The sequence below is a fragment of the Giraffa tippelskirchi genome, chromosome 2 (assembly GCF_054371585.1).
Source record: "Giraffa tippelskirchi isolate mGirTip1 chromosome 2, T2T-mGirTip1v1.2.pri, whole genome shotgun sequence".
In the NCBI taxonomy this organism is placed as follows: domain Eukaryota; kingdom Metazoa; phylum Chordata; class Mammalia; order Artiodactyla; family Giraffidae; genus Giraffa; species Giraffa tippelskirchi.
In genome coordinates this window covers 220,938,658-220,953,725 of record NC_137276.1, presented here as the reverse complement: position 1 = coordinate 220,953,725, position 15,068 = coordinate 220,938,658, and the positions used below count along the sequence as shown (strand labels likewise).

Below are 15,068 nucleotides of genomic sequence, written 5' to 3'. Positions count from 1 at the left end.
AACACCACGAAGAGATGGCCGTAATTGTTTTAGGGCAGTCCTGAACTGAACAAGTTAGAAAGAAAAACGAACTAGCAATCAAAGACTAAATAAAGTGATACTTAAAAGACAATGCCAGTTGTCCTGATGGGGGTTGTTTTATCTAAATGTATTAGAAAATGGGAACTGTGCAAATATCCAGGAATAAAAACTGACCAGGGCAGAGCTGATATCACATGTAAACATTTTAGCTCATAAATCTGGACAGCCACTGTGTATGAGTGGGACTAAGTTGTTACACAGTCATAATCTAAACATCATAAGCTTTGTTCTTGGCACTTTGCTAATACATATTTCTCCCACTTACAGGGGTCTTTGCAGTTTTCACCATAGCACTACAGGCTTTTCTCAGAAGTAATCTGATATAGAAGGATCTAAATGAGATGAAAACTCAGAAAGCATCCAAAATAAACCTCATAAATAACAGTAATTCCCTTATTCTGATTTTGTATTTGACCAGATGGGTGAAATTTAAAAGTAAGATAAAGAAAGTAAAAAATATTTTATAAAACTGGATGGACTCTGGATTAATATTTTTTTATGCCTTTAAACCTTTTCAGTTGAACATATCATGCCCAGAATCTGGAAACAAACATGATTTTACAGTACAAACTCTCTCATGTCATTCATAAATATTTGGTTAAAATGACGAAAATGTCAGCCTGTGGTCTCCTTCACCTACACTCACTTCTTTCCCTCCTCTTTTGTCTCCTTCTTCCTTCTCTTTGCTTTCTTCTTTACTCTGAGAATACCAGACATTGCTTTCAACTTTGGGATCTCAGCCTCAGTGGTGGGCTTCACAAAGCTCTGCCGAACTTGCTTATTTAATCATAATGCTCCTAAAATCCACATTGCTATAAAGGTGAGAATTTTTTGTCCTTCTGGAACACATAAGTACATATGAGAGAGAGAAAATTCCTTTAATGTCTGCTCTGTCCGTTCAGTCCATGTCTGAACTACAAACCTCTAATCTTACAGGATTAAAGAGGTGGGATATGAAAGAAAATTTCAATCACCTGACATATGCTTATTACTAGTATCCAGTGTTTCCCACGCTCACTCATGATACCAATAAATTTTAGGGTGAATATAGATGGTTTAATTCACTAAGTCTTGACCCAAAGTAAAAATTTAATCCTTTAATGCAAGCAGAGGACATGAGATAAGAGACCAGAGAGAATAGAAGGCTTGTCAAAGATATTTAGAAGACTAAAGACAGAAAAATGAACAAGGAATCACACAAACATGTACTGTTTTATCTCTCATCCTGATTATGACTGTAATGAAATTAGATCATAGTTTCTTTCTCACAGTACTTAAAAATTGAATCTAACATTATTTATTAACACCAAAACAGATGAGCATGTTAAAATGCTTAGAATCTCTAAAAATATTTGGAGTTTCTTAAAATTTGACCAGATTTTGAAGTTTCTAAGCTCAATGTAATGCAAACAAAACTTGCTTTACTTTTTTCTCCCTTAATTAATCCCCATGCTTTCTCAGTCGCTCAGTTGTGTCTGACTCTTTGAGACCCCATGGACTGTAGCCTTCCAGGGTCCTCTATCCATGGGATTTCCCAGGCAAAAATACTGGAGAGTGTTACCATTTCCTTCTCCAGGGGATCCTCCTGACCCAGAAACCAAATCAATTCTTCCTGCATTGCAGGTGGATTCTTTACCACTGAGGCACTGAGGAAGCCCTTAAATTTTATGGTTTTATATCAAATCTCTTTTCTCAGTCCCTGGATGAGAAGAATACAGGAGAGTTTCTGTGTTTAAGGTCACATTCAGTTGTAAATATAAGTTTGTTTGTTTTTTGATAATTGGAATTTTCTTCAGGGATTTAAATTTCAAATCTAAACCAAAACATCAAGCATACTCAAGGCTTCTTCTCTCTCCTGTAGTTGAAGTCTAATCCTTAGCTAGTGAACTCACAGTGGAGGAAGTGGTAAAACCCTGGGTTTTGTTTGTCAGTTTTGTTGTCTTCTCCTCCCTTGATATTCTGGATCCTCGAAAATTGAAAGAAAAAGAGAATGTCAGAGGAAGAGGGCAAAATTATTTACATCTCAGTTGGACTTTGCAAAAATTTTCTTTCATTGTCAATGCCTACAAGTGTGGCAAGCACCCAAATATTCTGTCTTCCAAGGGCAGTGTTAATGGATTCTACAAAATTTTCCCTGTGAACATGCATATACTGCAATTGCCTAATATTCACTCTCTGGTGGCCTCTGATAACTCACCTTTAGTTTCTGATCTCTGGATATCTCCCTCCAGACAGAGGCAGCTCAGGCAGCCAGCTCTCACTGGTGAGATCACATCTAATGATGCCAGTTATGTGCCGTGGCATTTGCTTGACCCAGAAGAAAGGCATGGATTATTGCCAGAGTGCATTTACTTTATAGTTTATGAGATTAGCTGTGCACTGAACAAACTGAGTGAATGACCATATCGTTGTGTAACAGGGTGCTGCTGCTTGCCATGACGATCACTGGGAATGTAGGCAACTTCCTGTCATTTCCAGGAAGTTCCAGAAAATCTTCCATTTTGAGCCTCCGGGGAACTAAGAATAAATACTGATGTTCATATATAATCTAGAACTCTCTTCTATGGGATGAGGAAAGGTGGTAGGTTGCTTTATAATCAACTTAAGTCAAGGTGTATTTAAGTTCTGCATATCAGTAGCTAGCTGTGCGTCTCTTTAGACTATCGGTGAGCTTTTCAAAGCTATGGTTTTTCCAGTAATCATGTATGGATGTGAGAGTTGGATTATAAAGAAAGCTGAGCACTGAAGAATTGATGTTTTTGAACTATGGTGTTGGAGAAAACTCTTGAGAGTCCCTTAGACTGCAAGGAGATCAAACCAGTCAATCCTGAAGGAAATCAGTCCTGAGTATTCATTGGGAGAACTGATACTGAAGCTGAAACTCCAATACTTTGGCCACCTGTGGAGAACTGACTCTTTGGAAAAGACCCTGATGCTGGGAAAGATTGAAGGCAGGAAGAGAAGGAGACGACAGAAGATGAGACAGTTGGATAGCATCACTGACTCAATGGACATGAGTTTGAGCAAGCTCCAGGAGTTGGTGATGGACAGTGAAGCCTGGCGTGCTGCAGTCCATGGGGTCGCAAAGGGTCAGACATGGCTGAGAGACTGAACTGACTGAGCTTCTCTAATATTCTTGTTCTTTTGGGACTTTCAGAGCCAAAACATTGAGAAAAATGGTAAATACCCCACTCAGCACCCATTAATGTTTATAAATTAATATTATAATTTTGGCATAGTCCAGTCTTGCTGCATGTATTATGTTTTGTTTAAATCTATTTTATGAGTTAAAAAGCTAATGCCTCAAATAATCTTCCACTAATTATGCTTGCTTCAAGATTTAAAAAAGTTTCATTTGAATTCTACTTTGTATTTATTTTATTATAAAAATGTGTTTTTTTAAAAATGTCTTTGCTGCATCTATTGAAATGATCATCTGTGTTTCAACCATTAGGTCTATTAATGTGGTGAATAGCTTTTATTTTTGTTACAGATATATTAGTTAGTAGTGTTGCCACTTGCAAATAATCACAAAACTAAACTAACAACAACATAAACAAATTTTTCCCCACATAAGTCAAGAGATGGCTAGTAGACAAGATTAATAATTCATTACTTAAACATGGAGTTAGGGATCCAGGCTTTTATCATCTTTTCAATGTGCCATTCTTAGCTTATTGTATTTCATTCTCATATTTTTACCTAATAGTTCCAGGGTAGCTACTAGAGCTTCAGACATCATATCATCATTCAATAAAAAAAGAGATGGAAATGGGTGACTTTAAATCTCTGTCCCTTTTGTTGAGAGAGAGAAAAAAAAGTATTCCACTCAAATGTTCTGGTAGATTTAATAGCATTTCATTGGATACAACTGTGTCAAATGGTATCTCTGCAAAGATATGAAAGTGAAATTTAAAGGAGAAATTACTTATCCAGTAAATACAATTTTTATTAGCAAGCGAGAAGAGAAGAATAGATATTAGGTAGGTGTATAATTTGTCTGGGCTGTTGGCTCAGACAGTAAAGAAACTGCCTCTAACGCAGGAGACACATGTTCAATCCCTGGATTGAGAAAATCTTCTGGAGAAAGAAATGGTTACCCACTCCAGTATTCTTGCCTGGAGAATTCCGTAGACAGAGGAGTCTGGGGGTGGCAAAGAGTCAAACACAACTAGGCGACTAACATAAACACACAAAAATCTTGTCTACAAAGCCATCCTTGAATTTCTAGATTAAAGCCAAATTGACTAGCCTGAGGATTTTTATGTTAATATTGTTGATTTTTTTTGTGTGTATGGAATATTTAATTAATTTTCAGAAGGGAGATTGACCTACTTTTTTTCTTTCTGACTTGGGTATTAAGATTATACTAAATTTATAAAACAATTTTAGGAGTGTTCTTTTATTTCCATAGTTTTAAAGGCTTTATGTAGTCCTGCAATTTTACCTCAAATTAAGTGAGTCAGCCTGAAATACACTACATCTCAGGGATAAACATAATGCATCCAACCTTTTATGGGCTTTTCCTTTTTGTAAAACTGTTTAGTAGTTTCCCTAAAAATAAAAATGCATTTGTTTAACCTTCCATTTTTATAATATATTCCTAGATATTTGCTCAGAGAAGGAAATGGAAACCCACTCCAGTGTTCTTGCCTGGGGAATCCCAGGGATGGGGGAGCCTTGTGGCTGCTGTCTATGGGGTCGCACAAAGTCAGACACGACTAAAGCGACTTAGCAGCAGCAGCAGCAGGTATTTGTTCATTTGCCTTTTAGAAAACTGGCTTTCTTGAATGGTTGGATAGAAAGCTCCTCAATGAATCAAAATGTTTAGTTTGGTTTGGTTTGGTTATCTTAAAAAAAAAAAAAGAAAAGGAAACTCCACATTTCTCTCCTTGGCAAGGCTAGAATCATAGAGTGACAAACAGTTCACAAGACCATTTAATCATGCTCTTTGCACTTTTCCACCTCTGTATGTCAACTGACCAGGTAAATACATCTTCAGTAGACCAGTCAAGAATTACACTAAATGTACTACGGAAGCTAAGGACAGCTGATTGTAGAGGGAGAAACACAAAAGGATACCTGAAGATTTGTTTGTCATATGATCATAGATGTGTTTCATGTGTCATAAATTAATAGGAAAAGATATCTAAAGTATGTACAAGACCAAAACCCCAGAGGCAAATTGCTGTCTCAATGTCATCAGAATCTTTAATCTAAAGCATACATTCTCACCTCTAGCTAACAAGGAACATGTCTCCGCACCTAATTCAAACACCAGTGTTTTTAAATTGTTCCCATTTTATATCTTTAAGAAGAAGAATATTTCTCCTATGGAGTGTAAGAATTGAGCACCTATAGCACTTTTTTATTGAATATTGATTGGAGGGAAAATATAAAGAGGGCTACTGCTATTCTTGGTCATATTTGGCATTATATTCATGACTGCAAAACAACTACAAAGGCTCCTGCTTTTCTGCTTTGTGCCTTAGCGTCTTGTAGGTCAGTGTATTCTCTGAATTTTTTAAAAAAATTATTACATTATTATTTGTATTTTGGTCATGCCACAGAGCACTCATGATCCTAGTTTCCTGACCAGGGATTAAACTGTGCCCTCTGCAGACAGCACAGAATCTTAACCACTCAACTGCCAAGTAAGTTTGCCCGACTGCATTTTCAGCTTTCTCACCTGGTATGCAACGTTTGTCAAAATAGGTGCTTCAACCTTTCCTTAGATGTATGTTGACTTTTCACCTTTGCTTATTTATTTCCTTGAGGCTTAATTATTTTTAATTTTTTTATTTGTAGACAATTGAAATTGTATGCAATTTTAAAGACCAAATTCAATGTTGTATCTTTTTTAAAACAGTCTTTTCTTGTTGCCCTCTCTAGGCTTCTGCTCCTATGTGTGTATGCGTGTTAGTCACTCAGTCATGTCCCCCTCTTAGTGATCCCATAGGCTGTAGCCCACAAGGCTCTTCTGTCCATGGGATTCTCCAGGCAGGAATACTAGAGTGAGTAGCCTTCCCTTCACCATGGGATCTTCCCAACTCGGGGATCAAACTCGGGTCTCCTGCATTGCAGGCATATTCTTTCCCATCTAAACCGCCAGGTAAGCCTTTATGATTCTATGGGGCATGTTATAACCTAAGATTTTTTTCCAACCTGGACTCTAGACTTAAAGCAGAAGAGATCAGTCTTGCCTAGGCAGTCAATATTCCCTGGAATTCTACAACACTATGACTCTTTGTAAAACCTCAGAGATGCTCTCTGGATCTCACATTTTGTCATTAAGGATTCAACTGTCCTCAGTTCAGTATTCTTCTGCAGGATATTAAGGGAACTTGTTCTTCCCACACCTTCGAAAGAACCGGATCACTATATCAGCCAGGGAGTTCTCTGTCCCTGGGGATATTTTCCAAAGGTATATTTCAGCATATTATATAGAACTGGGAAAAAATTTTCCAAGTTTTCAAGCTGGAAGATGAGCCATCCATTTGCCAAAAAATACCTTATAGCCTGTCTGATCACTTTTGCTTCCAACAGTGTTAATGTACATCTTCTAGGAAGCAGACTCCAAGATGAAATAAGTGAAAGAGATTTATCAGAGAGGTGTTTATAAAAAGTCTAAGGGACAGGGAGCAAGAATGAACAGAAGGTTCCCTGGTTTGTTTATTATATGTCAATCCCAATCTCCCAATTTATTCCCCTCTTATCCACTGGAAAAAGAATCTTTAAAAGAGGGCATATATGAATATGTATAACTGATCCACTTTGCAGTATACCTGAGATTAACACAATTACAGTCATACTTCAATAAAAAAAAATGATTTGCAATATTCTTGTGTCTCAGATGGTAAGGAATCTGCTTGCAATGTTTAAGACCCATGTTCAATCCCTGGTTTGGGAACATCTCCTGGAATGGTTACCCACTCCAGTATTCTTGCCTGGAGAATTCCACAGACAGAGGAGCCTGAAGGGGTACAGTCCATGAGGTCACAAAGAGTCAGACATGACTGAGTAACTAAGATTTTCACTTCACTTTCCAAAAGAATTTTTTTAAAAAAGTAAAATTAAATAATAAATGAAAGAGAGAAAAAAAGAATAAGCAGAGATAGGCCATAAGTCATGATATAGGCATGAGACTTGAGACAGAAGAAAGAAAGAAAAAATCAAGGATTAGGTAGTGAGAGTCTCAGATGGCAGGGTAGTTCTGAGGAAGTCTTGGGTGGGCTACTGGGAAGCCCCAGAGCAAATAATGTCCACTTCAGGAATCCTTAGTTGGGTAGAAATGGGCAGGCTCTTGTACCCCACTGTGGATACATTGGCTAGTGGCAACTCGGGCACTGTGTGGTCTTAGTGAATGCTCCAGGAAATCCAAAGGCAATCCATTAATTACATTCTTTACAGTGTGGTTTTCTATTGAAAATCTGAGAAGCACACTTTGATAGCTTCTTCGGTTCCTTACACAAAAGTGAATGCAATTAAAGGAACAGATCTGTGAATAATCAAAAAAAAAAAAAAAAAAACCTACAAAACAACCAGTTGAAGAACTAGAACTTTGCCAGCATCTTAGAAATCTCTCATGCCCCCAAACAAGCATGACCCTTTTATCCTTCCTCATTAATCTTTCTTCCAATCCCATGCATTTTTATCAGCTATTATGGGACATCATACATAAAGTACTTTCTCCTGTGTTGGCTGATTTCACTTAACATTACTTTTGTAGATTCGCATACGTTGCTGTACGCAGTTATCAAGGATAAAATTGTTATGAAAAATCATGCCAATGACTTGAGTTCCTCATCCCAAATTTCCCTTGGAGCTCTTCATTAGAACTGTTGTGTCTTAAGGATTATGTATCTTCAACTTCAGTGGCTAATGTTAAAATATTTCCCAAAGGGGCTGTGCCAATTATCCTTTCTTGGCAGGATGTAAGAACAGTTGCTCTGTATCTTTAACCATTTCAAGAGTGTGTAGTGGTGTCTTTGTGGTTTTAAATCATATCTTTAAGCTGACTATCTTTATACATTCAAATCTCTCAGTCTTTTCCTTATGAATAATTCAACATATTTAGACTTTTGTTTAATGGCTCTCTATACGAAAGTCAAATAAATATAAATATGTTCTTTTAATTCAAACAGTTATTGCTATTTTATTTTGGTTTATTAATTTTTCCTACAGTTTGTTTACTACAGAGAAATATTCTGAAATTTCTCTGGAGTAACTAGCCAATTTTACCATATTGTTTATGAAAATACAATTTATTCTCCTTTAAATTGTGTTGTTTCAATTATTTTGTTAAGCATTTATGTAGGCTTCATAAAGTTACAGGACTCTTTCTTTTATTTCAATGATATGTCCATGATTAAGGCCATATAAGTTTATTTATTATGATTTTAATATATTATTCATTATTTAATATGTTTATATAGTTATATCAGCTGTTCTTATTTTATTCCCACTTAAAAATAATTATCAGCTCTTTCATTTTTTCTTTATTTTATACAAATTTTGTGTTTAAAAAGTGTGGATGTCATTTTGAATTACATTAAATCTATTTGGGAAAGTGCTTTTAATATAATATCTCCCAATCCAAGAAAATAACAGTTTTACCAATATTCTCAAGTTTTTCTGTCAATTCTAAGGCTATAATTATTGACTTTTGTTTTGCTTTTAATGCTTATATCAAACTTTTATTGTTGGATGATGATTTCCTATTTGTATATAATAGTGGATTTCCACTATCTGCTGTCCTTTAATTTCTTTTATTGAGATCCCAGCTGATCTCCAGATGTTTTCTTGGCAAAAGTTTAACATGGACAAACTAAGTAGGTCACCACAACTCACTCTTTTATTGCTGCAGAATTACTTTCTGTGGCTCCCTCAAGGGAAAAAAAAAATATCACTGCAATGAATTCTAATCATTGGTAAAAATCAAGTGATTACTGTGTACTAGACACTACACTAACTGCTCTACATCTAATAACTCATTAATTTATTTATTGTCATGAAATTTACTATTACCAGCTCCATTTCACAGATGAGAGAAATGAAGTACAGAAAAATTAACTTTTCATGTTTCATACAACTTGTAAGTGCTGAGGACAGATTTTAAAGCTATATTGACTTGTGTTGCTTGTGCACTTCTGATCGCACATTGTATGTTATTTTTGCGTTTAAAAACATGTACAGCACACAAATTTTGTAACCTTAAAATTAGACAGAGGAGGATAAATTTAAGCACAAGAGAAAGCATATCTGAAACGGTATAGATTTCACTGAAAGAGGAGATAATGGTAACAAAATAAGAAATAATAAGAAATTAATCATTCAGTAATTGAGAAAACTCAAGATGGTAATTTAAAAAAAAAACAGGTAAATAATGGGAAAATATCAGAGTCAGAAGATTAATGTTCATTCTAACCATGTCAGCTTTGAAATAAGGTAGATGAAATCATGGCTAGGTCTTGATGAATTATTTAGGAAACAACATAGATGTATGCATAATTTCTGTAATAGATATAAATAAAAATTTTTAATGCGATTTTCTACATGAAAAAATAATCATAAAAATCAGAAAATTTAATGGCGTAAGATGTAGAGAGTACCAGGTTTCACACCTAGACCAGAATCCACTATAAAAAAGCCATTTTACATTCTGGTACATGTCAACAACAACAAAATAATGCAGGAGGAAATAATGCAAATAAGAAAAAGCATATCTGGGTTCTTAATAATAGGAATTCAGGAGGCACAGATGTGTGTAACCACAAACAGTGTTTTAAGGATGAGAAAGAGCCAGGGGCTTATAAAGACAAAGCACCAAGAGACTGTTAAAAGTTGCCCGGCAACAATTGTGATTGACCCTGATGTGAGCTGGAAAATATTTTTCCTTAAGGAAACATGAGTTATTTCAGGGTAGGGGTTCAATAAGGAGATGGACTGTCAGTAGTTTCTGGCAGATGTTCTGAATGACTTCATTAGGTCAAAAGGTCAGATTCCATCCAGGCTGAGACGTGCAAAGCTACACTCCCTTAATGGCTCTCTTGGCTTAATTGTAGAACACTCTCTCAACAATACTGACTTCTTTTTGATTGTCCTTCTATATTTTTCCCTTTTGATTAAGATCTCTCTTTAGAAAGCACTGATGATCAACCATTGTGTTATTTGGCACCAGTATCAACTCCCTTGAGACTGGGAAGTCTCATTCTCAGAGTCATGTCCCAAGGAGGAGGGAAAGAAGTGGTTGGGAGAGAAATATACTTTTAGAGAGTTTACGTTAACGTTGGAACAACAAGGAGTCATTTGGAAATGAATCTTAGGCAGTATCTGAAATGGCAGAAATGTATTGATCTACATTAGGAGGGATTATTTACGGGTAGTCAATCATTTCCAGACATCAAACTATGATTCTTCTTGTGGAGGATGTCAGCCTATAGCAGCAGTATAGCAACAAGTGATACAAAATGTGACCAGTTCAAAAACAACAGAGAGTAGAAATTAAAACAATAATTAGCATAAACAATTGCAACTTGGATCACAATAAGTCACCAAATCCAGAGGAGAGTCAACTAAAGCTATTTAGATATCAGAGTTGAATCCTATTTTGACATTTAAAACGTCTCTCATGACATCATGAAGCATTTAGTTAAAGAACAGTTTTAATCCTCAATGATTCCAAATTAAAAGGTTGAAATGAAAACGGGAAACACTAGTTTGGAGAGTAATAGCCAGATATCAAAGAAAACTAGAAAAATTCAGGATCAGTTTTATTTACAGATAAAATAACAAAATTTCAAAAATGATTAACAGCATTTGAACCTAATATCCAGAAAGGTATTTAATACTAAAATGCAGATCAAGAAGCAACAGTTAGAACTGGACATGCAACAAAGGACTGGTTCCAAATCGGGAAAAGAGTAGATCAAAGATGTATATTCTCACCCAATTTATTTAACTTTATGCAGAGTACATCATGCAAAATGCTGGGCTGGATGAATCACAAGCTGGAATCAAGATTGCCTGGAGAAATATCAAAATCTCAGATATGCAGATGACACCACATTAATGGCAGAAAGCAAGAGGAACCAAAGAGTCTCTTGAAGAGGGTGAAAGAGGAAAGTGAAAAGGCTGGCTTAAAACTCAACATTCAAAAAAATAAGGTTATGGCATCTAGTCACATCACTTCATGGCAAATAGATGGGGAAAAAGTAGAACAGTGTTAGATTTTATTTTCTTGGGCTCCAAAATCATTGAAGATCATGACTGCAACCATGAAATTAAAAGACAATTGCTCCTTGGAGGGAAAACTATGATGAACCGAGACAGCATATTAAAAAGCAAAGATATCACTTTGCCAACAAAGGTCTGTCTAGTGAAAGCTATGGTTTTTTCCAATAGTCATGTACAGATGTGAGAGCTGGACCATAAAGAAGGCTGAGTGCAAAGAATTGTTGCTTTTGAACTGTGGTATTGGAGAAGACTCTTGAGAGTCCTTTGGACTGCAAGGAGATCAAACCAGTCGATACTAAAGGAACTCAATCCTGAATATTCATTGGAAGTACTGATGCTGAAGCTGAAGCTCCAATACTTTGCCCACCTGATAAGAAGAGGTGACTCATTGGAAAAGACTGATTCTGGGACAGATTGAGGGCAGGAGAGGAGGGGACAACAGAGGATGAAATGGCTGGATGGCATCACTGACTCAGTGGGCATGAGTTTGAGCAAAATTTGGGAGACAGTGAAGGACAGGAAAGCCTGGACTGCTGTATTTCATAGGGTCACAGAGAGTCAGACATAATGTAGCAACTGAAAAGCAAAAACATAATACTAAAATGGCTTTTGCAGTTATGTAGAGTTTTCCTTCTTTTTTTCCTTTTTTCTTCTTCCATTTTTTTCTTTTGTCTTTTTTTATAATTTTAGTTTTTAATTTTTTAAGCCTATTATATATTTTTTACATTTCTTCCTTTTTGTGCCTTTCCTACTGTTCTTTTTCCCTTGCAGTTAATCTTTAATATATATATAAATCTTCTCCATCTACCTCTATTTAACTATGCATATCTATTCTTTCTTTTCTTTCCTCTCAACATATTTGTTAGTTTTGTTTTCATTGCTTTATTCCTCACTTGACACATTGGTTTAGTTTTGTTTTCCAGTTTGCTCTTTAGGTAGTTTTGTTCTGGTGGATGTAATTTTTGGTTTCCTTTGTTTGCCAGGTCAGTCTACTGTGTTTTATTTTCTTGGACTGTTTTGATTTTGGTTATGGGTGTATATGTATATGTATATGTGCATATTCACTTTTTGCTGTTGTTATAAACTTTTGCATCTACATTGGGCTTTTGCAGTTCTGTAGAGATTTCCTTCCTTTTTTCTTTCTTCTTCTGTTTTTATCCTTTGCCTTTTTTATAATTTTATTTTTAAGCCTTTCATATTTTTCTACATTTATTCCTTTGTTTGCCTTTCCTACTGTTTTTTTCCCCTTGCAGTTAATCTTTAATGTATATAAATCTTCTTCATCTATCTCTATTTAACTATGCATATCTATTCTTTCTTTCTTTTCTTTCTTTCCTTTTCTCTCAACATATTTGTTAGGTTTTTTTTTTTTTCATTGCTTTATTCCCCATTTGGCACCTTGCTTTAGTTTGTTTTTCCACTTTGTGCTTTAGTTAATTTTGTTCTTAACAGGTAAATATAATTTTTGATTTCCTTTACTCAGCAGGTCAATCTATTGTACTTTAATTTTGTGGGATTGTTTTGACTTTGCTCATGGGTGTATATGTATATGTGTATGTTTCATTATTTTAAACATTTGCCTTATTTTGTAACTGCCATTTGTCTGGGGTTCATTTTGCTCACTCGTTTTTGGATATTTGTTTTAATCTCACTTAATGTCATAACAGACCACTTGTGGAATCTTCATTCCTGATCAGAGATCAATCCCTGAGCCTTTGGAGTGGGAACACTGACTCAAAGACCCTAGACTACAAGAGAACTAACTCCAGGAAGTATCAAATAGTGAGAACTCACACAAAGGAAGCCACTTGAATACAAGACCTACAATCACCCCACCAACAGTAGCACCCTAGGCAAGACACCTCATCTTAACGACAAACAAAATAAAAATACAAACCAAATCATCATCAGACAGGATGACCACCTCACTCAGCCTTGCCCATCAGAGGAAAACAAACAAACAAAAACTCAGCACAAAGCTCATCCTATATGAAGCTTACTCAAACCACTAGACCAAATTTAGGAAGGCAGAAACCAACTGGAAGAAAAAATTAAACCTTGAAGCCTGGGAATAGTAGACCTCAAACACAATAAGTTAAAAAAAATAATGAAACAGCAGAGAAATACTACACAAATGAAGAAACAAGCAAGAAACACAGCAGTCCAAATAAATGAAGAGGAAATAGGCAAACTCCCTGAAAAAAGAATTCAGAATAATGGTAGTAAAGATGATCAAAAACCTTGAAAACAAAATAGGTAAAATGAAAAAATCAAATAACAAAGACCTAGAATTAAAGAATAAGCATACAGAAACAAACAACACAATTACTTCAATTAAAAATACTCTAGAAGGAATCTAGAGCTGTGGTGTTGGAGAAGACTCTTGAGAGTCCCTTGGGCTACAAGGAGATCCAACCAGTCCATCCTAAAGGAAATCAGTCCTGCATGTTCATTGGAAGGACTGATGCTGAGGCTGAAACTCCAATACTTTGGCCACCTGATGTGAAGAACTGACTCATTGGAAAAGACCCTGATACTGGGAAAGACTGAAGGTGGGAGAAAGGGATGACAGAGGATGAGATGGTTGGATGGCATCACTGATGCGATGGACATGAGTTTGAGTTTCTCAAACTCATTTCATTGCCTTTCTTTGGGATTGGAATGAAAACTGACCTTTTCCAGTCCTGTGGCCACTGCTGAGTTTTCCAAATATGTTGGTATATTGAGTGTAGCACTTTCACAGCACCATCTGTTAGGATTTGAAATAGCTCAACTGGAATTCCATCACCTCCACTAGCTTTGTTCGCAGTGATGCTTCCTAAGGCCCACTTGACCTCACATTCTAAGATGTCTGGCTCTAGGTGAGTGATCACACGACCATGATTATCTGGGTCGTGAAGATCTTTTTTGTACAGTTCTTCTGTGTATTCTTGCCACCTCTTCTTAATTTCTTCTGCTTTTGTTAGGTGCATACCATTTCTGTCCTTTATTGAGCCCATTTTGCATGAAATGCTGAGCCTTTGACAGCAAAGTGGTATCTCTGCTTTTTATTATACTGTTTAAGTTTGTCATAACTTTTCTTCCAAGGAGCAAGCGTATTTTAATCTCACAGCTGCAGTCACCATCTGTAGTGATATTGGAACTAAAGAAAATAAAATCCGCCACTGTTTTCACTTTCCCCCCATCTCTTTGCCATATTCTGACAATGTAAGACTTGTCATACTCCTTTCCCAATTTTAAATCAGTCCATTGTTCCATGTTGGGTTCTAACTATTGCTTCTTGGCCCGTGTACAGGTTTCTCAGGAGACAGGTAAAGTGGACTAGTGTTCCCATCACTTTGAGGATATTCCACAGTTTGTTGTGATCCACACAGTCAAAGGTTTTTGTGTAGTCAATGAAGCAGAAGTACATGTTTTTCTAGAATTCCCTTGATTTCTCTATGATCCACAGAATGTTGGCAATTTGATCTCTGATTCTTCTGCCTTTTCTAAACCTGACTTGTACATCTAGAAGTTCATGGTTCATGTATTGTTGAAGCCTGGCTTGGAGAATTTTGAGCATTACTTTACTAGGGTGTGAGATGAGTGCAATTGTGTGGGAGTTTGAGCATTCTTTGGCATTGCCTTTCTTTGGGATGGAAATGAAAATTGACCTTTTGCAGTCCTGTGGCCACTGCTGAGTTTTCCAAATTTACTGGCATATTGAGTGCAGCACTTTCAGAGCATCATCTTTTAGAATTTGAAATAGCTCA

General features: G+C 36.1%; 1 long non-coding RNA gene across 1 annotated transcript; it reads left to right on the top strand.

The window, feature by feature from the left end:
• Positions 1-2,613: 2,613 nt before the first annotated feature.
• On the top strand, positions 2,614-12,914 carry LOC145539661 (uncharacterized). The gene is made up of 2 exons (XR_014077884.1): positions 2,614-3,260; positions 11,052-12,914. It is a non-coding gene; the product is annotated as an uncharacterized LOC145539661 (long non-coding RNA).
• Positions 12,915-15,068: the final 2,154 nt, after the last annotated feature.